We start from the raw sequence: 23,762 nt of genomic DNA, 5'->3' as shown, positions 1-23,762 counted from the left end.
AATATACCCTAAATCTCTAGTGTATGGCTTTGTTCTAGTCTCCTGCCTGATCACATTCTCTCCCCCACACTTTTTTTTTAATTTCTCTTCTTTCTTTTTTCAACCAGCTTCTTGTCTTATTAATTCCTCTTATAAAATCTTTTATAATTTTCATCTTTACAGTCATATTTCATCCCTTCGTCATATTTACCCTTATTTTTGTACATATATAAGTTTTTCTTTCTTTAAAACTTTGGGAGGCACTTTCTTCTAACAGACCAAAATATGCCCAAAATCTAGTGAGTGGCACTGTTCTATGCACCAGCCCTGATCATATCTGATTATATTCTTTTTTTAAATCTTTTTTCTTTTTTCTTCCTTTCCCTTTCTTTTTCCTGGTTTCAGGTCTCTTTTATTTGTTTAGTGTATATTTTTCTAGGTTCATTGTTACCCTGTTAGCATTTTGTTCTCTCATTCATCTATTCTCCTCTGGACAAAATGACAAGATGGAAAAAATCACCTCAAAAAAAAAAGAACAAGAGGCAGTACCGACTGCCAGGGACCTAATCAATACGGACATTAGTAAGATGTCAGAACTAGAGTTCAAAATGATAATTTTAAAGATACTAGCTGGGCTTGAAAAAAGCATGGAAGGTATTAGAGAAACCCTTTCTGGAGAAATAAAATAACTAAAATCTAACCAAGTCGAAATCAAAAAGTCTATTAATGAGGTGCAATCAAAAATGGAGGCTCTAACTGCTAGGACAAGAGAAGAGAAAATTAGGGATATAGAAGACCAAATGATGGAAAATAAAGAAGCAGAGAAAAAGTGAGATAAACAACTACTGGATCATAGGGCAGAATTCAAGAGCTAAGTGATACCATAAGACAAAACAATATTAGAGTAATTAGGATCCCAGAAGAAAAAGAAAGAGAGAGAAGGACAGAAGGTATATTGGAGCAAATTATAGCAGAGAACTTCCCTAATTTGGGGAAAGAAACAGGCATCAAAATCCAGGAGGCACAGAGAACCCCCCTCAAAATCAGTAAAAATAGGTCAACACCCCGACATCTAATAGTAAAACTTAATGACTCTCAGAGACAAAAGGAAAAACCTGAAAGCAGCTCAGGACAAGAGATCCTTAAACTATAATGGTAGAAACATTAGATTGGCAACAGACCTATCCACAGAGACCTGGCAGGTTGGAAAGGACTGGCATGATATATTCAGAGCACTAACAGAAAAATATGCACCCAAGAATACTATATCCAGCTAGGCTGTCATTGAAAATAGAAGGAGAGAAAAAAGCTTCCAGGACAAACAAAAACTAAAGGAATTTGCAAACACAAAACCAGCCCTACAAGAAATATTGAAAGGGGTCCTCTAAGCAAAGAGAGAGCCCATAAGTAACATAGACCAGAAAGGAATACAGACAATATACAGTAACAGTCACCTTATAAGCAATAAAATGGCACTAAATTCATATCTTTCAATAGTTACCCTGAATGTAAATGGGCTAAATGCTCCAATCAAAAGACACAGGGTATCAGATTGGATAAAAAAACAAGCCCCATCAATATGCTGTCTGCAAGGGACTCATTTTAGACCGAAAAACACCCCCAGATTGAAAGTGAGGGGATGGAAAACAATTTACCATGCTAATGGACGCCAAAAGAAAGCTGGGGTGGCAATCCTTATATCAGACAAATTAGATTTTAAACCAAAGACTTTAATAAGAGATGAGGAAGGACACTATATCCTACTTAAAGGGTCTATCCAACAAGAAGATCTAACAGTTGTAAATATCTATGCCGCTAACATAGGAGCAGCCAATTATATAAGGCAATTAATAACAAAAGCAAAGAAACACATCAACAATAATACAATAATAGTGGAGGACTGTAACACCCCCCTCACTGAAATGGACAGATCATCTAAGCAAAAGATCAACAAGGAAATAAAGACTTTAAATGACACACTGGACCAGATGGATTTTACAGATATATTCAGAATATTCCATCCCAAAGCAACAGAATACACATTCTTCTCTAGTGCCCATGGAACATTCTCCAGAATAGATCACATCCTAGGTCACAAGTCAGGTCTCATCAGGTACCAAAAGACTGGGATCATTCCCTGCCTATTTTCAGACCACAGTGTTTTGAAACTAGAACTCAATCACAAGAGGAAAATCGGAAAGAACTCAAATACATGGAGGCTAAAGAGCATCCTACTAAAGAATGAATGGGTCAACAGGAAATTAAAGGAAATTAAAGAAGAATTAAAAAAATTCATGGAAACAAAAGAAAATGAAAACACAGCTGTTCAAAATCTTTGGGAAGCAGCAAAGGCAGTCCTAAGAGGAAAGTATATAGCAATATAAGCCTTTCTCAAGAAACAAGAAAGGTCTCAAGTACACAACCTAACCCTACACCTAAAGGAGCTGGAGAAAGAACAGCAAATAAAGCCTAAACCCAGCAGGAGAAGAGAAATAGTAAAGATCAGAGCAGAAATCAATGAAATAGAAACCAAAAGAACTGTAGAACAGATCAACATAACTAGAAGCTGGTTCTTTGAAAGATTTAATAAGATGGATGAACCCCTGGCCAGACTTATCAAAAAGAAAAGAGAAATGACCCAAATAAATAAAATTATGAATGAAAGAGGAGAGATCACAACCAACACCAAAGAAATACAAACAATTATAAGAACATATTATGAGCAACTCTATGCCAGCAAATTAGATAATCTGGAAAAAATGGATGCATTCCTAGAGATGTATCAACTACCAAAACTGAACCAGGAAGAAATAGAAACCCTGAACAGACCTATAACCACTAAGGAAATTGAAGCAGTCATCAAAAATCTCCCAAAAAACAAGAACCCATGGCCAGATGGCTTCCCAGGGGAATTCTACCAAACATTTAAAGAAGAATTAATATCTATTCTTCTGAAACTGTTCCAAAAAATAGAAATGGAATGAAAACTTCCAAACTCGTTTTATGAGGCCACCATTACCTTGATCCCAAACCCAGACAGAATTACAGACCAATATCCTTGATGAACATGGATGCAAAAATTCTCACAAAAATATTAGTCAATAGGATACAACAGTACATTAAAAGGATTATTCACCACTTCCAAGTGGGATTTATCCCTGGGCTGCAAGGTTAGTTCAACATCTGCAAATCAATCAATATGATACAATACATTTATAAAAGAAAGAACAAGAACCATATGATCCTCTTAATAAATGCAGAAAAAGCATTTGACAAAGTACAGCATCCTTTCTTGATCAAAACTCTTCAGAGCATAGGCATAGAGGGTACATTCCTCAATATCATAAAAGCCATCTATGAAAAACCCACAGCGAATATCATTTTCAATGGGGAAAAGTTGAGAGCTTTCCCCCTAAGGTCAGGAACACGGCAGGGATGTCCACTATCACCACTGCTATTCAACATAGTACTAGAAGTCCTAGCCACAGTGATCAGACAACAAAAAGAAATAAAAGGCATCCAAATTGGCAAAGAAGAAGTCAAACTCTCACTCTTTGCAGATGATAAGATACTTTATGTGGAAAACCCAAAAGACTCCACCCCAAAACTGCTAGAACTCATACAGGAATTCAGTCAAGTGGCAGGATATAAAATCAATGCACAGAAATCAGTGGCATTCCTATACACCAACAACAAGACAGAAGAAAGAGAAATTACGAAGTCGATTCCATTTATAATTGCACCCAAAACCATAAGATACCTAGGAATACATCTAACCAATGAGGCAAAGAATCTGTCTTAGAAAACTATAAAATACTCACGAAAGAAATTGAGGAAGACACAAAGAAATGGAAAAATGTTCCATGCTCATGGATTGGAAGAACAAATATTGTGAAGATGTCAATGCTACCTAGAGCAATCTACACATTCAAATCAATCCCCATCAAAATGCCATCCACTTTTTTCAAAGAAATGGAACAAATAATCCTAAAATTTGTATGGAACCAGAAAAGACCCCGAATAGCCAGAGGAATGTTGAAAAAGAAAAGCAAAGCTGGCGGCATCACAATTCCGGACTTCCAGCTCTATTACAAAGCTGTCATCATCAAGACAGTATGGTACTGGCACAAAAACAGACACATAGATCAATGGAACAGAATAGAGAGCCCAGAAATGGACCCTCAAATCTATGGTCAACTAATCTTCGACAAAGCAGGAAAGAATGTCCAATGGAAAAAAAGACAGTCTCTTCAACAAATGGAGTTGGGAAAATTGGACAGCCACATGCAGAAGAATGAAACTGGACCATTTCCTTACACCACACACAAAAATAGGCTCCAAATGGTTGAAAGACCTCAATGTGAGACAGGAGTCCATCAAAATCCTACAGGAGAACACAGGCAGCAACCTCTTTGACCTCAGCCGCAGCAACTTCTTCTTAGAAACATCACCAAAGGCAAGGGAAGCAAGGGCAAAAATGAACTATTGGGACTTCATCAAGATAAAAAGCTTTTGCACAGCAAAAAAAAACAGTCAACAAAACCAAAAGACAACCGACAGAATGGGAGAAGATATTTGCAAATGACATATCAGATAAAGGGCTAGTATCCAAAATCTATAAAGAACTTCTTAAACTTAACACCCAAAGAACAAATGATCCAATCAAGAAATGGTCAGAAGACATGAACAGACATTTTTCCAGAGAAGACATCCAAATGGCCAACAGACACATGAAAAAGTGTTCAACATCACTCAGCATCAGGGAAATCCAAATCAAAACCTCAATGAGATACCACCTCCCACCAGTCAGAATGGCTAAAATTAACAAGTCAGGAAACGACAGATGTTGGCGGGGATGTGGAGAAAGGGGAACCCTCCTACACTGTTGGTGGGAATGCAAGCTGGTGCAGCCACTCCGGAAAACCGAATGGAGGTTCCTCAAAAAGTTGAAAATAGAGCTACCATACGACCCAGCAATTGCACTACTGCGTATTTAACGCAAAGATACAAATGTACTGATCTGAAGGGGTATGTGCACCCCGATGTTTACAGCAGCAATGTCCACAATAGCCAAACTGTGGAAAGAGCCAAGATGTCTATTGACAGATGAATGGATAAAGAAGAGGTGGTATATATATACAATGGAATATTATGCAGCCATCAAAAGGAATGAAATCTTGCCATTTGCAATGACGTGGATGGAACTGGAGGGTATTATGCTGAGCGAAATAAGTCAATCAGAGAAAGACATGTATCATATGATCTCACTGATATGAGGAATTCTTAATCTCAGGAAACAAACTGAGGGTTGCTGGAGCAGTGGGGGATGGGAGGGATGGGGTGGCTGGGTGATAGACATGGGGGAGGGTATGTGCTATGGTGAATGCTGTGAATTGTGTAAGACTGTTGAATCACAGACCTGTACCTCTGAAACAAATAATACATTATATGTTAACAAAAAAAAAAAAAGAAGATAGTAGGAAGGGAAAAATGAAGGGGGGGAAATCGGAGGGGGAGACGAACCATGAGAGACTATGGACTCTGAGAAACAAACTGAAGGTTCTAGAGGGGAGGGGGGTGCGGGGATGGGTTAGCCTGGTGATGGGTATTAAAGAGGGCACGTACTAAACGGAGCACAGGTGTTATACGCAAACAATGAATCATGGAACACTACATCAAAAACTAATGATGTAATGTATGGTGATTAATATAACATAATAAAATTTTAAAAATTAACCATTAGAAAATAAATAAATAAATAAATAAATAAATAATAAAACGTATAGAATATATTTTAGGTGTTTTATGGTTAAAAAATGTGTGATTTTCCTTGCTGTTTTAAGAAAGATGCTTCGAAATTGATTTCTATCCTAAGTTACTACACAATGAAAAGTGCATCATTTAACCCTTTTAAAATAACAGGAAAAATATTTTTGATGTTAATGAATTACCATCAAGAGATGGAAGTAATACACAGCAACACCATGGTGTAACTCTCATAAGTATTCTGACAATTCAGCTTGAAATTTTAACACTGAACTTTGATGATTCTTCGTTCCTTCCATCTGTTTTCCTGGTTGGCTTATATTGTTTATTTCTTCTGTTTTGTTTACAGTTGCTTTCTGAAAGATTTTAATAGCATACTTAGGTTCCGTCTCCCTCCCTACTAACAGTTTGTAAGCTATTTAATTGAAATAAAATCCAACTTCCATTTATAATGAAACTACTAAAAATGGACTTTTTAGGTGATGTAAAATCTGATTTAAAACAAAGAAACCTTGGGGGCGCCTGGGTGGCTCAGTCGTTAAGCGTCTGCCTTTGGCTCAGGTCGTGATCCCAGAGTCCTGGGATCGAGCCCTACGTCGGGCTCCCTGCTCGGCGGGAAGCCTGCTTCTCCTCTCCCACTCCCCCTGCTTGTGTTCCCTCTCTCGCTGTCTCTCTCTCTGTCAAATAAATAAATAAAATCTTTTAAATAAATAAATAAATAAATAAATAAATAAATAAATAAATAAAACAAAGAAAACTTGTTGGCAGTCACAGCAATCTGGCACTCAAAGATCTCTGCAAGTTGCACATTTAATTAGAGGGGAAACTCATTAAAGTATCTGGGAATATTGAGATGATGCTATGATTCTAAATAGCTGCGTCCAGCCCTTTGAAGAGCAGTTGGCTGGGACTGTCAGCACCTGCCTTGATTGTCTCTATCTTACCCACAGACACAAATATTCAGAAACATCCTTGCGTGATACAGAATCTTTAGAAGGTAGCATGGGTAGTAGAATTATAATTAAATAAATTTATTATTTTAAAGTAAAATAAAACAACTCAAATATAAATAAAATGTGCTTACAATTATTTAATAAAACATGTTTTGCAATTATTTGATGAAGTATTTTTCCTTCTAAAATGGCAAAATGAATCACAAAGAAGATCCAAAAATTCGTGTGGAGAGCGTAATAAAATACATTTTTATTTAAAAGCACCATCTCCTATAAGTTTAGACTCTACTATTCTGAAATACATTGAGAGAAATAACACTATCAAATATCGCCTAAAAAAGTAATATATTCATTCACACCCAATTTTATACAATTAAAGAACCTGTATTTTTCTGTTATACAAATTTGGATACGAGAGATTTTAAGGAGATCTTAAGGAGAAGGTTGGCAAAAAACATAATGTGTCCTTCAAATACAATTTTATTTTTTAGAACAAAAATTAAAAAAAAACAGCTGCTGAATAATATCACCACTCATTTTGAATATATTTCAGTGAATGAAATTTTTACTATAACAATCACAGACATACCACACTATATAATATGATGCATGTAAAGCATTCAACCTAGTGATGCTCCCATAATCTCTAAACTCCAATGTGTCTTATTGCTATTAAGAAATTTACTATACCGACATTTCTCCATAAAAGTCCAAAATTGACTTGCATAATACTAAGTAATACATAGAATGAAATATTTTTTTCTAATAGCAAAAGAGCACTGAACTAGGAATAAGAAATGCCTACACTAAATTCTTAATTCTACTATTTACCCATTATGACTTAGATAAATCATTTAACTTTATAACTTTTCACTTTTTCTCTGTAAAATATAGATAAAAACAATTTTTAAAAATATTTAACAAAGATTCTGTTAATTATGGGTATAACATTCCCCTGTAAACTGTATACTGCTATACAACCTAACAGCTCTTTTCTAAAAAATCATCCTTATTATTTTATTCTCTGGAATGCACATACCATAAATGGAAGAATAAAACTTTTATTTATAGTATCTTCAATTTCTACATGCCAGAAACTTAATATGCATTATATTTTTTATCTTTATATCATTAAAAATCATATTATGAAACATATTTTTGCTTCCCATCTTTTGTATTAAGAAAAAAATAACTAAAGCTCAGAAATATTAAACTGCATGTTCAATCTCTTAAGCTAAAAAGAGCCAATCATACGCAAACTCATGTCTATCTCCTTCGGAACAAATGAAATTTTCTCAAATAGATACCAAATCCCTAATCATTATTGATTTTTTAAAAAATGGGGCAATATATTAGAATGAATGCTATATTCACCTTGTGCTCTAGTCACTCAGTGTGCCTGGGTCTCCATTGTCAAGTGTGTCAAGTGTTGTGCTGATCACTCTGGGAATGACAATAATGACAATGTATCATGTTGCTCCCAATTGTCCTAGATGCCAGTATTTGAGAAATGCCAGTCCTTGAGGAAATTCTCTTGGAGGCATCTTGAGATTTTAAAAACTCACTCAAACAAAAAGAAACCGATTTATTTACCCTATCCCCAGTTTTGTGTGCTTTAGAAGTAAATGTAGAGAGAGTTACTTTTGAATTTCATAGAACTTTTAGATCACATCTGGGTGACGTGGTTGTGTGAACTTAGCGACCAATAAAGAGCTTAACAAGATTCATTGGAAGAAAGCTCAGCTGCAACTGTCAGATTCAAGACACTTGGGGATTTAGGACACTATGTTTATATACTACTGCCTAGCCACTACTGCCTAGTAATCTGAAATACAGTCTAAAAAGAATTTTGCCACAAGGATAAAAAAGACTTGTTCTCTAGACTCCAACAAATGTACATAGTTATGACCCTACAGAAAGAGGTATATGTAAGTTCTCTTTCTTTACCAGAATAAAGTTATCCCTGATAAAAATTCATTGTGCAGAAGATATAATAAATATCTATTAATTTATTCCAAGAGAGTCTGTTCTCTTTCTCTTTTCTCTAACTTTGGTCTTTTCTCTACTTTCTAACCTTTACCCGTTTGGCTTAATTTCAAAGAGTTTCTACTTGTTTCTGGTTTTTTAAATGATTCACCTATTTTACATCACCTTACCTAAACTGTAAACTTTAATGTCTTATGTACTGGGAATATATCCAGAGTAGTGTAAAGCTAATGGTAATTATTCTAATTTTAGATAATAAACAAATAAATTACTATTGTTAAGGGAGGGCTGTAGGCAGGGATATGATTTTGCAAGGTAAATTTGTCTAGATCCCAGTTCCAATTTGTCGGGGAGAAAGAGCTTCCCTACCACCAAAAAGCAATTCTCGGACACCAGCAGGATGTCTAAGAATTCAACTAAATTCTGATACTATCTACCCAGAGATAGTCAGATCCCACAGGCTAAGAGCTCAGTCATACAAGACTGCCTCCCTACCCATACAACTTCAGATACCAGTCACAAGCCCAGGTTATGACCTGTACTTCTGACCCACTGGTTATAAATTAGAGGTTCCCATGACTTCTTCCTCAACTTTAATTAATTTGCTAGAGCAGCTCACAGAACTCAGAGAAAGATGTTACTTACTGGATCACCAGTTTATATAAAGGGATATATCTCAGGAACAGCCAGATGGAAAACATTCATAGGACATGGTAAGGTGAAAGGGCACGGAGCTTCCATGTTCTCTCTGTGTGCACCACTGTCCCAGCACCTCCACGGGTTCATCTATCCATAAGCTCTTTGAACCCAATCCTTTTCAGTTTTAAGATTTTATTACATAGGCATGGTTGATTAAATAATTGGCTGTTGGCAATTGATTCAACCTCCAGTCCCTTTTCCTTCCCCAGAGGTGAAGGGATAACATGGAAAGTTCCAACCCTCAACACATGGTTGATTCTCCTGGCAATCAGCCTCCATCCTTAAGTGCTTTCCAAGGGTCACCTCGTTAACATTAAAAAAAAAACAAAAAAAAAACACCTATATTGCTCTCATTACTTAGGAAATTCCAAGGGTTTTAGCAGCTCTGTGCCAGCAATGGGGAGAAAGATAAAATATATATTTCCTATTATAAATCACAGTATCACAAAAGTTAGAGAATAAACCAGAGAACATAACTGATGGGATGATGAAGTACCAAAATATGAATAATTCTTTGAAAATGCTTTATTCATGTTAAAAAATCAGAGAGAAAATCAGCACATTTATCTGGGATTGGAATGACATCTGGCCAGTACTCCTCACTGTAGTGTCACTTAACCTACCACGGGAAAAGAACAACAACAAAAAATGTTGAAACCCTAAATAACACACACAATGAAAAAACTTGAAGAAAATATGACCTAGTGTAAGGCCAATATAGCATGATTTTAAAAAATAGGCAAGTAGTAGCTCCTTTTGTCTCACCATTTGAAAGTTAGAACTGGAAATTTGTAAATTCTGCACTTCCATTATTTCTTCTGTTTCAAAATACAAAACTTGTGAAAATCAAAATAATGTCAATAATGCTACTAGTAATGTACTTGATTCCCACTGTAGCCTCAAATATTCACATCTATTTCTTCATTCATTTATTTATAAACTATGCATCTTAGAAAACAACTTGGCTTGAATTATCTTTAAATGTGATAGTCTTAAGCAAAGCAAAATCAGTGAGTGTAAAGACAAGAAAAGCTCTGCTAAAAGTGAAATTTACGGGTTAAATAATTTCACCTCTAAGAATTTAAAGGTAACAGCAATCAAAATCAGATGTGAAGGTAAAAAAGAGTAATATTTCCTCAATATAATTACCCACATAGCATTATAAAAATGTTTGAATCAATTGTTGGATATCCACAGAATAAAATGGTATCAACATTTAAATTGTGTTTTTATAAAATATATCATGATTTTAGAAAATATCCATGAGATAGAATCATAAAAAATATGAAGCTATGTGCTAATAAAACTTACGTGTAATTGTGTTTCTAGAAAAATATATGGAAATGCATCAAAATTATTATAACAGATGTTTTTGATGTGGGACCATTAGTACGTATTCATTTTTAATAACTTCTTGGTGTTTCACAAATTTTATTTCATAATCCTGTGTTTTATAATCGAATAACAGCATTGTTGAATGCCATTGTTAGTCCACAAAATTTTAAAAAAAGCAAGCACGTTAGTATGCAGTTTCATGTGAGACAAATTATTATAAAATGTAAGAAATTAGTGGAATAATTTCAAAAAGTTTTCCCTGACACATTAGTCCTTTGACTATAAGAAAAAATATAGGGTAATATTGTTGAATAAAGTGAAAGCAATCATAGTTAAAGTAGGCACAGTATCTTTTGAGAGATAGAAAATTTAGAAAGAAAATAAGCAAAGAAGAAAAAAGCATAAAACAAGATGTCAGTTTAAAATCACTCAAATTTGTGATGATGATAAAGTTAAAGTTATTAAATTCTCCAATTAAAAGAAAATGAGTCTTTTAAACCAAAGTAACAGCTGGGTAAAAAATAAATGAAAGTAATGATAAAGATTTATCAGATACATGCAAACCTAACAAAACCTGGAATACAATAATTTGACTCATTATGTCAAAATATACAATTTAAAAGTTAAAAGAAGTAAAATTTTATTAAAGCTATGAACAAGGAAGCAGTAAGATGGTGAAATAAATTTAAAGAGCATAGAAATTGTCAAAAATGCTAAGTTAGGTCCAAAACCAGTTAATTTTCTATGACACAATTAATATATATATATATATATGTATGTATGTATACATAGACACACTATATAAGCTTTATATATAATATATATTAATATATAAATATATAATATAAAATATATTTTATATATAGTTTTTTTTTTTATTTTTTCTTTACAACCTACCAATTAACCAAGCATTTCTCATGCTTAGTATCCAATGTAAGAGTAAAGTTAAAAATAGTTTTGTGGGTTTTTTTCAAAGGGCACATGCACCGCGATGTTTATAGCAGCACTATCAGCAGTAGCCAAATCATGGAAAGAACCCAAATGTCCATCGACTGCTGAATGGATAAAGAAGAGGTGACTATATGTCTATATATATATATACTCAGCCACCAAATAATGAAATCTTGATATTAGCAACATGGATGGAAGTAGAATGTATTATGTTAAGTGAAATAAGTCAGTCAGAAAAAGACAAATATCATATGATTTCACTCGTATGTGGAATTTAAGAAACAAAACAGATGAACAGAGGGGAAGGGAAGGAAAAGCAAAATAAGATAAAAACAGAGTAGGAGGCAAACCAGCAGAGACTCTTAACTATGGAGAGGGTTTCTGAGGGTTGCTGGAGGGGAGAAGGGTGGGGGGATGGGGTAATTGGGTGATGGGCATTCAGGAGGGCACTTGCTGGGATGAACACCTGCTGTTGAATGTAAGTGATGAATCACTAAATTCTACTCCTGAAACCAATACTATAGCATATGTTAACTAACTTGAATTTAAATAAATTTAAAAAAGACCTACTCTATTAGCAACTTTCAAATATGCAATACAGTGTTATTAATTATAGTCACCATGCTATACCCTACATGCCTATGACATTTATTTTATAACTGAAAGTTTGTACCTTTTGACCCTTTTACCCATTTTGCCATTCCATCCACCCCCACCCGCAACCTTTGGCAACCACAAATCTGTTCTCTGCAACTATGAGCTTGTTTTGTTTTGTTTTGTCTAATAGTTATATTCTAATAAAAAATTAAATAGTCATTGGCAGGTCTGTTAAACAACATCTGGGCTTGACCTCTAATAAATATGCTCCCCCACTTCACCTTATTTTCAAGTCTGGGAAAATTCTTAATTACAAAGTAAAGACCATGAAATAAATTCAATAGAGCAAAATCTATTAGAACTATGAAAATGGGTAAATACAGTTTTAGTAGGCTACATATTTGAGTTGTCCTCAAGAAATTAAGTAGATAATTAGACTAAGATAATTTTAAAAGTTCAATAAATACTATTTTATGTATATGTATAAATTTACACATATATAAATTGAAATATATGTATATATCAATAGTATTAATCATTCAATAGTATCAATAGTATTAATACATTATGTATGCACCTATATACATATATAAACCCCACACATATATTAATACATGATTTTTATCTTAGAGTGAAAAATAATCATCTTGTAAAATAATATTTGATTTTCTTTTAAAGAGTTTCCTGGAAGTAAAGCATGGGTAGCTCATGATTGTTCTTTTCAATCGTGCTGCTTACTTAAGAATTAAGGAATATTTATTACATTTCTGGCAATATTTCTTTGAAGTTTTAATTTTCTACTATTGTTATAATTTGCTATTTCCAATTTTAGTTTTTAAATTATATACATGCTCATGGTTACAAATCTGAGTCATGAGGAAATGATTTTAATGAAAGCAGTTGCTTTTTATTTCACTTCTCCTTATGTACGATCAGGCTTCCCAGAACAATATCATTTTACTAATTTTGTTTTAATTCATTTGGGCATCAATTCATAAAATAAATGCATATATTTTGTGATTTATCCACCACATTAGAATTCTCACTCTGATCAATGTGGATTTAGCTCATATAATCACTCATCACCACAAGGACTTCTCTCCATCTCTATGTTCCTTACCTCTACTGTTACATTCATAACTTTAAATTTCATTCTCTATCATTGTGTTGTGGTGGTTTTCTATTATCTATAAAGAGAATCCTTTAGCTTGATTACTAGAGGTGTTAGGGATTTTTCTTAGAATGTCTCAATTTTTTTTATCCTTAGATTATTGGACTTTAGTGAATGTGGGATGCTGTTTGTTGTATATCTCCATAATCCTGCCTTTGATTGTTGTGGTGAGGACTCTGGGCAGTGAATAGGATCTTACTGATCTCTTCAATGGTCATTTTGAAAATAACAAGACAGTTAATTTTTCATTTGGTGAGATTTTTATACTGATTTTACACTACCCAAAGGTGCTGACAATTTGCAGCACATGCTGTCAGCAACAAAGACAAACGATTCAGGAATGGCACAAATACAGCATAATCCCTCAAGGTAAATGCTCATAAAATTCTAGGGGCATTTTTGTAAACTGCCTTGTATATTGCTAAAGTTGTGGCTATTATGCCTCTCTTCTGTAACTCTTATCTTTGATGCTTCACGTATAGGTTGATTGGATAAGTTGAAATCCATCAAAAATATGTATATATTTTTAAATTATGTAAATATAATTCACTGCAGAGACACAATGTGGCAGACAAATTCTAGGATGGCTTCTCATGATGCCTGATTCCTGATGTCAACTACAATCCCCTCCCCTTGAGCGTAGGCAAAATCTGTGACTTGTATCAAACTAGTAGAACATAGCAAAGTTCATGGGATGTCTTCCCATGATTGTGTTTTATTACGTAACTTCATCTTGCTAGTAGAGTCTTCTAAGGACTCACTTTTGCTGGCTTGCTGAAGTGACCATGGCCAGAAACTGTGGGCAGCCTTTCTGAGCCAAAAATGTCCATAGGAACTGAGAGTAACCTTCAGCCACTAGCTAGCAAGAATCCAGGAACCTCAGTCCTACAACTGCAAGTTGCATTGCACATTCTGTATAAAGTGAATTTTTTCATTCATTCATCTTGATCAGCACTGAACAGAACCATTCAATTTGGAAGTTTCACATTTCACAAAATCCCTTCTGTTATTTCCATGGTAATAGAACAAAATGGACCCCCAAAATATATCCACATCCTTGGATATAATCCTTGGAATAACTTTATACTGTGTATCAGGTAATGTCTTAAGAAGGGGGTAGTTCTTGGCCTCATGGAGTTTATATCTTAGTGCCAGCAACAGATTAACAGATATTTGGTGAATATTTAAATAAATATTTATTGGGCAGTTAATAAAAATGACAAAAGAAAAGCAGATGAAAGGGTAGAAAAGTGTTTATTTTAGACAGGTGTTAAGAGAGGCCTCTATGAGTATCAGACTTGAAGCAAAGACTTGAACATAGGGAGAGAGGAAATTTTAGTGATATCTGGTATAAGATTGTTCCAAATTGAAAGATCACCAATGGAACATCTGTAGGAGCCTACCTTGTTTTGTATATTATGCAAACGAAAGAAGCCAATTTGAGACAAAATAAGTAGGGAAGACAGTTGTAGGAAAGATGGAGAGACAGGTGTGGTTTTTATTTTAGATGTCTTGGGAAGCCATCACACTTAGAGTAGGTTTCCGAGCAGAGGTGTGACAAAAAATTACTTTTGCTTAGAAGGGATGACTGTTATGGACAGTAATTGTGTTCCCCCCAGTTCATATGTTGAAGTCTTGAACCTCAGTACCCCAGAATGTGACTGTATAGGAGAGCCTTTAAAGAGATAATCAAGGTAAAATGAGGTCATATGCATGGTCCTTAATACAACATGACTGGTGTCCTTATAAGAAGAGGAAATTTGGACATACTGAGAGACACCTAGGATGCATACACACACAGGAAAGACCATGTGAGGATGTAGAGAGAAGGTGGCCGTCTGCAAGCCAAAGAGAGAAGCCTCAGGTGAATGTAATCCTGCTGACACCTTGATCTGGGGCCTCTAGCTTCCAGAATTGTGACATTTGTGAGATAATAAATTTCTGTTGTGTAAGCCACCTAGCACATGGTATTTTGTTATGGAAGTGGTAGCAAACTAATACAATGCCTCTGGTTAATATGTGGAAAACATATACTAGCATGGTAAGTTCCGAAGTAGTACAGGAGTGAGATATTGGTGACATGGGCTAGAGAGTGAGTGAAAAATGTGAGAGGTTTTAGAGCCATCAGGATTCCTTGACAAAGCGGATGTGGGATATGAGATAAATTAAGGCTTTAAGGAAAGGATACTCCAAGGGTTTTGCCCATTGCTATGTTTCATTATTATTTCATGTTGAAATTAAGATTATTTTTCTGGTCTAAAATATGTTTTAACAAGCAGTAGCCTTGTTCATTTGTTTGTTTTTTAAGAAATATCTTTCACTAATGGAAATTTGCCTTACACGTTATACATTAAAATAGGAGCCAAATAACTTAATAATAGATTTAATTAATCTCACCTCTTCATGGTGAAGTTATTAGACAGCCTAGTTGGAAATATATTCACTGAATGACAGTATGGCAAGGCTCTTTTCAGTTTTGAAAAGTTTGGATGAATTCCAGAGATCAATGTAGAAATTAATTGCTTACAGTTTCTGGCACAAGTCTTCTCATCAGCACTGATTTTTTGAACAGCCATCATAACAGGGCACTGCTTGCCAAGGTAAGGAGCCTGACAGTTTTGCAATTAGAAAGGACTAGGGGTTGATCTGTTGGTCTTAGGAAGAGATATGCACAGTGTACAAATTGCATGCAAAGGCAAATTAACCAGACTGTTTTAAAAAGAATTGTTTAACATTCTATCATTTAATTTCTCTATCATTCATTTCATCTCTCCCACTAGGGACAGACTTGAAAATAATTAGACATAAATATTTCTGAGCTTAGCTATTTTTTGTATGTGTTCTCACAATATTGTACTTCGAATTTAATCATTCTAGAAATTATGGAAAATTGATTTTTATGAAAATAAAGCAGCTGGTGACATAAATCATGTTTACAAAATTGAGTCATTTATAACACCTAAGGCATTGCATGTGGTGAACTTTAACTCAAAGTGATAATAGAAGACATCACCCTACCCTCTGCAGGTTTTAAGAAAAATGTTCTGTGCTATGAAGGAATACAGAAAGATGGTTTGTGTATTATAAATTAGATTTAAATTATTTATGAAATGTTAACTTTACTACCTCATTATTTATTGCATATGAACTTTCAATGTATTCACCACTAATCCTGATTATACAGCTAAATAACTTTTGTGATATATAAATATTATTTCCCAAATAGCTGTATTTATTTAATTGTCACACACATTCTCATACACACAAGCACACTCCAAATTTCAGTCTTTACTCTGATATGTTCATCTTTATTTTTCTGTCACTTGGGTTAATTTTTATTTTGAAACACCTATCAATTAGGAGAAAGTTAATTTTAGTTAATCTGCTACTTACCTCCTTTTGCGAGGGTTAAGTGAAAATTCTGGGAGGACATTATACTACCAAGTAGTAGGAAGCATATGCAGTCCTCACATCATTTGTCTATATACACATCAACCAATTCATTGACATGTATCATTTATGTTTGTCTCTACTTTGTCAGTGTTGTGGGCATGTTCTTTACCATTGTCTGTAAAGGCACTTGGGTCCAGTAGCTCTCTCTGCTCATCTCATGCTATAGTTAAGAGTCAGTCTGATACTTTTAAGTCCCACTGAGATAAGAAAATCTGTGAAGCTTTTTGCAGCTTAAAGTGACTAGGTTCATGATTGCCATTTTTTTTTTTTTTTTTAAGTCTTGCTGAATGCCTATAGAAAGGAGGGCACAAAGCTTCCTTCCTTCAATTCACAGGATACAGGCCCTTCTTTGGAACAGGTTGCTCTATTTCCTCCTTCTTTTGCCTTTACCCAGGAGACTATTTTGTAGTCTTCAAAGGAAGTCTACATACTATGGATCCCTTATTATAACCTCTGAATATCTATCACATATTTTGCCTATGAATAGAGTCTTTCAAAATTGCTTGAGTTCTTAGAAACCAAAATATATTTAAAAACTTTTTATTTTTAAAATTGTTTTTGGTTACATCCCTCCCCTGGGAAAATGAGCACTTAAAAGTCCTAAGTGCCTGGATGAAAATTGGGCAGAAACGTATGAAAAGTAAAATGAAAAAAAAAAAAAGACCATAAATTACTATCACTGAAAAAATTATAAACATATGTTTGCAATGCAGATTATGCTCATCTTGTAAAACTTTCAATGGTGTTTTGGTTAACATTATTTTTAATATATTCAGAATATATAATATGTAAAGGAGATTCTGTTTTCTTGATTTTAGGTGTGGATCCTTAGCTGAAAACAATCAATAACTGGTGTCAAGTTGTTCTGCAACCTGAAGCCAGGGAAAGAATCACCTCTGAAGAATAAGCTAAACAGATATTGAAGGGAACTCTCAGAAATAGCCTATCACTACTTCCATGCTTTTTTTTTTCTTAAAGATTTTATTCATTTATTTGACAGAGAGAGAGAGAGCACAAGCAGTGGGGAGAGGCAGAAGGAAAAGGAGAAGGAGGCTCCCCACTGAGCAGGGAGCCTGACACGGGGCTCGATCCCAGGACCCTGGGATCATGACGTGAGCCAAAGCAGCCACTTAACAGACTGAGCCACCCAGGCGCCCCTACTTCCATGCTTTATAAGTAAATCTATGCCTGAAGAGATTAAACAAGGTTGTTTGTAAATATGCATAAATGTATATACTTGTATTCATGTAGATTTAGATAGAGATGAATTCTTTGTATAGCCAAGGAAGGTTTTGATTGTGTGTGCTCTGTATTTTCTCTCCCTTCTCATACCAAACCCAAGAGGTATGAGAGGAAGTGCTTCTGTCCACATCAAGTCAATTGAGAGACTTCAAAATAATCACTGGGAGAGCTGGCCATGTGTCCACTGAAGTCCAAAGGACATCTGACTCTATTGGTCAACTCTAAGGTAAGCAATGGTTACCAGAGTTGCTACTATTTAGCAGCAGAGCATGGATAGCTGGCATTTCCAGAAACAGACTGGGTAAGGATGCCTGTAGTTCTCCTGTGAACCTTGCATAAGGACTCAGACAGGGCCATCTCTAATAGATATACTGGAGGGGCTAGGATACACAGATGTTGGTACCATTATCCAAGGGGCTGTAGAAAAAATGCCCAGAGAAGACATTACTCACTTGATAAAGTGAACTAGTGAGAGATGCCCAATAATGGAATTCTCTAGAGAACCCACCATCTAGAGAAAATAGCCAGAAATTCTGAATCTATAATATATAGCTTGCTACATTTTCCAATTACATGTAAAATTCCCAGTCATATGAAATCCTTCCTTGTGTCTTCATTGCACTCTTGCAATCGCCCTTAATTTACTGAAGGGACAAAACAGCAAATAAGAAGGAAAGATGTACAGCAAAAAAGTGAGAGAACAACCATATGTATATGGGATTTAATCCAGAGGGAGCTATTAAAAGGACAATAGATGAAATGAAAATGTTTACCTTATATTATGGAGTCTAGTTTATTTGAAATACTTTAAATATAAATAAATATATATATATATATTTATTTAAATACTTTTTGTATATATAAATGCTGTAATACTTCATGGACTCTTATAGAGTCTGATTTATTCAAAACCCTTCAAAAATATGTATTATAAATGCATGATACTATTTGCTTCTACTATTAAACATATGTTCCCTGGGACACCTGGGTAGCACAGTCAGTTAAGCATCTGACTCTTGGTTTTAGCTCAGGTCGTGAGATCGAGCCCCATGTTGGGCTCTGCGCTCAGCCCAGAGTCTGCTTAGGACTCTCTGCCCCTCCCCTCCCCTCCCCTCTCTCTCTCTCAATAAATAAATAAATCTTTAACACAAACACATGTTACCTTTATACAACTTTATATTATAGACTTAAATTTAAAAAAAATTAAAGTTACCTGTGTATCTGTCTCCTCTTTTCTCTAGATTATTTGGGCAAAAGGGGAATTAATAATTTCACAGGGCAGTTCTAGGATGCAACTGCTCTTTTGTGTCATATGTGTCTCTACTGCATTCACTCTACTATTATCATGGCCGGAAAGATCAGATTGTATTATCCTTCCCAGTGCCGGCCTTACCACCACAACTTAAGCAGAGGATTGATGACGATAGGTTGGTCACTGCTTTGTGCTATTGTTCTCCCAATACCATCATTCAAGGCTTTCTTGGGTATACCAGATTTTACTGAATAATTAAGGCAACGGATCAGTTTTATTATACAAGAGGACAAAGGACCTAAAGTAAACATAACATATTTCTTTTCTTTAAGATTTTTTTTATTTGACAGAGAGAGACACAGCGAGAGAGGGAACACAAGCAGGGGGAGTGGAGAAGGAGAAGCAGGCTTCCCGCGGAGCAGGGAGCCGAATGCGGGGCTCGATCCCAGGACCCTGAGATCATGATCTGAGCCAAAGGCAGACGCTTAATGACTGAGCGACCCAGGTGCCCCAAACATAACATATTTCTAATATTAATGAAAAGTTAGCTGACAACCTCTCTCAAAGAAATTTCATAATTTCTAGCTTGCTAGTCATAGCCTAGTCTCTCTCTCCTTTTGATTTGCATCTATTCTCTATTCTTTGTGTATTTGTACTCCAAAAACATTGTTCATGTATACAGAAATTTATCTTTGTCCTTTTGTCCCCCCCCCATACCCTTTGTCAAATTGCATCCTCAGGTCTGTATTCCCAGGCAGCTTAATTTCATTTTCATGAATCAAAAAAAAAAAAAAAGTCCTAGGTATATACACATACATTTCTATATTTATAACTTTAATAAAGATACAAGTATCAAGTAGACAATCATTTTTCATTTCTTTTATATCAAAGCATTTCTCTTTTTTATATTGTATTAAATCTCACCTTCTTTTACTTTTACCAGCAGCAGTTATCTTATATACAGCAGAAATTAAAATTAATGTAGATAAATATTTTTAAACGATCTCTAGCAATCCTAACAGTATAAAGTGTCCATTATAGTATTGGTTAGAATGCTCACATGAAACAGATGGTGATCTCAAATGGTACAAATGAAGAGAGTTTAATGAAACACTATCTATAGAGGTGAAGACAAGGTTAAGGAAAACAGCAAGGGATGGTGAATCGCTACAGCCCTAGCAATAGCAATCCACCACTCGCACCCTTAGGGCTGGTAGGGAATGCGGAACTAGTGGTTATCACATCTGATTGCTGCAGCTATTAAAAAAAAAAAAAAAAAGTGGTGAGCAACCACTGCCAAAGTGCAGCCAAACAGATTAAAGTGAGCCGGTTAATAAATGACCTTACTTCTTTCTCCAACTGTCCTTGAACCCCTTCTAGGGCTGCCCATTGGGCAATTATCCTGGATGATGAAGATCAAAAGGCTTTGTCAGTTGTTAGCACTTAGAAGACAGTTGGTCGATGTTTGTAGCAGGATAGAGTACATGGAAGAATGGACCTGGAGGTAAAAATGGAAAATAATTTGAACAACCTACCTCTTTTTCCCATTAACATCAACTCAGATGCTTTGACTGGATGAAAGACTCAGGTAAGTTAACAGAGCAAAAGAAATGATGAAACCAAATAAAAAATTGTTGTTTTTATGTAGCTGACCATTATCCCTTACACCATTTATTCCATGTTCCCCTTACCTTCTATAGGCATATGCACTGGTTGGGAAATTTTTATGTAGAGAGTTAACTTGACACAAATCTTCATCCCATGGGACACAAGTTCTCCATGCTTCCGTCCTTACCAGGCTGACCACCATTACTGAGTACGGGGGAAGTAGGAGGAACTTAAGAGCAATTTAGTTTGTAATATAGTGATATAGTTGTTCTTGACACTATTGGGGAGAAGCCACTTAATTTTCCCTTAACAATCAGGATGAATCACCTTGGTCAGCACATTAATGCCTCTCTGTTAGTTCAGTAGCAGAAACATCAAGTAAGAAGTAGACATTCTTAATTTTCAGTTTAAAAGATACATAACTATATTTCCCAGTGAAAGCATTCCTTCTATAGAGCGTGTTAGGAGACCTAAACATAATGAGCCCAAGATCACAGAAATAGAACGCAAAAATTTTAAGTGGGTTAACAGAGTAATAAGGGGGGTGGGTTAGTGGCATTCTTGACCACTCCCAACCGTGGATCCCAGGGCTTTGCTCTCTTTCTGTGGAGGACATCACACTGAATATCGGGTCATGGATTTAAAGCCAGAGTGATTATATTTCCCAGTTTACACCAGGCAGTACCAGTTCAAAACTTTTGTCTCATCATCATATTGCGTAGTTTCCCCTTTCCCTCTGAAAAATGTTCTGGTTTACACAGTAAGTTAAACAGTTACATCTTACAGGCACATGACGCACAGCTCCCTATACTTGTAGGGAATTCTTTTTGTCTACGGGCATCACAGCAAATTCTGCAATAAGCCATTTAAAAATTTTACCAGATCAGCTGCTCCTGGATGATAGAGTACATTAAGACAAATGAATTCTTGTCTTTTCCCACAGCCCCACTTTTTAGTGTTTATATTAATTCCCTGGTTGAGGGCTATGCTTTCAAGACACCAAGGCAATGACTAAAACATTACTACCAAAAGTGCACCTCATACCTTAGTGCTAATTGCCAAACTACCCATTACCAGACCAGGACTAGATTTAATTCAGAAAGTGAGAAAAAAGATTAGAATATTTTATAGAATTTTGGCATGGCTGCTTTATGCGAGCACATTATTGATGGGCACATCTCTGAAAATATTATATGTCCATTAGAATTCTACAAACTTATGCAGTGAATCAAATGTCAAACCAGCGGGGTACTTACTGTACATGGTAAGCCCCCTTGTGCCATTTAATATTTTAAGATTAGTTTGTCAACTATAACCCAAAATTATGTAAAACTCTGAGAATATGTAAGCATTTATAAATATTTAACATTATCTTACAATAATTTTAACTTTTATTCAAACCCTGCTTTGTGTATTTTAACTTTATTAGCTACATTTGGGAAGTAAAACCTCTATTATTTTTTTTTCAAACTGAATTTAAAATTGTCAAAAGAAGCTTCACTGGACATTTTTGTCAAGAAAAGGCACATATATTCTAATAGTAGTAGTAAAGAAAATGAAAGCAATGGAGTGATTCTGAAGTAAATGAAGACTGAAGAGTTCATCCTAGTTTTATTTATCTGGCTTATTTTTACAGCTGTAATTTTTGGTGAGATGCCAAAACTAAAGTGTATCCTTTGAGGAGATGTACTGGCTAATGAAGTAATGAAGACATCAAAACTTTATCTATCTATGGTTAACATTTTGGTGTCACCTGCCTATAGACTATAGGCATATCCCACTGTGGCCACATTTTTGGCTGGCATAATTGTTTCTTTATAAAGAGAAATCAGAATTTTTTTTTTTAATTTTATTTATTTATTTGAGAGAGAGAGAGCAGAAACAGGGGAAGCAGCAGAGGGAGAGGGAGAGGCAGGCTCCACACTGAGCAGGGAGCCCCACGCGGGGCTCAATCCCAGGACCCTGGGAACGTGACCTGAGCCAAAGGCAGATGCTTAACTGGGCATCTGTTGACTTGGCAATCTGGCATCTGGCAACTTGACTGAGCCACGCAGGCACCCCAAGAAATCTGAATTTTTTAATGGAGACATTTGTAAAATCAGATGAATTTGGAACATAAATATTTATGCTCCAAAAGGAAGAAACAAAAATTGTATCTGGTAGAGACTTCAATTGTGGGTTGAATATGTCTTTAAGAACACCTCTGGTAGGGGAACCTGGGTGGCTCAAACAGTTGAGCATCTGACTCTTGATTTCGGCTCAGTTATTGGTCTCAGGGTCCTGAGATTGAGCCCCCCGCATGGAGCCCTGCATTGAGCCCTGCATTGAGCCTGGCATCCGGCTCTGCATTCAGCGGAGAGTCTGCTGGAGATTCTCTCCCTCTCCCTCTCCCCCACCTCTCTCTCAAATAAATAAATAAATCTTAAAAAAAAAAAAGAAGGGGCGCCTGGGTGACTCAGTTGGTTAAGCGTCTGCCTTTGGCTCAGGTCATGATCCCAGGGTCCTAGGATCCAGCCCCCAGTCATTGGGCTCCCTGCTCAGCAGGGAGTCTGCTTCTTTCTCTGCCCTTCACCCCACTTGTGCTCTCTCTCTCACTCTTGCTCTCTCTCAAAAAATACATAAAACCTTAAAAAAAAAAAAAAAGAATGTCTCTGGTAACTGCGTGACTCAAAATATTAAGGTGAATTGTAGTCTAATTTAAAGAAAGCTATGTATCTAAGAATCTCATTGTAAAGGTAATGGGGGCCTAAATAGGTTATACAGTTCTGCA

The 23,762-nt window shown here is 35.5% G+C and overlaps 1 long non-coding RNA gene across 1 annotated transcript in view; it reads right to left on the bottom strand.

Annotated features, from left to right (window-relative positions):
- The window catches only part of LOC116630246, a 141,432-nt gene extending 120,556 nt beyond the window's left edge, over positions 1 to 20,876 (bottom strand). The window contains exon 1 of the long non-coding RNA XR_004298897.1: positions 20,732 to 20,876. This is a non-coding gene — a long non-coding RNA (uncharacterized LOC116630246). The remainder of the gene's footprint in view (positions 1 to 20,731) is intronic.
- Positions 20,877 to 23,762: the final 2,886 nt, after the last annotated feature.

The sequence above is a fragment of the Phoca vitulina genome, unplaced genomic scaffold (genome assembly GCF_004348235.1).
Source record: "Phoca vitulina isolate PV1807 unplaced genomic scaffold, GSC_HSeal_1.0 scaffold3, whole genome shotgun sequence".
In the NCBI taxonomy this organism is placed as follows: domain Eukaryota; kingdom Metazoa; phylum Chordata; class Mammalia; order Carnivora; family Phocidae; genus Phoca; species Phoca vitulina.
This window is presented reverse-complemented; position numbering and strand designations above follow the sequence as displayed.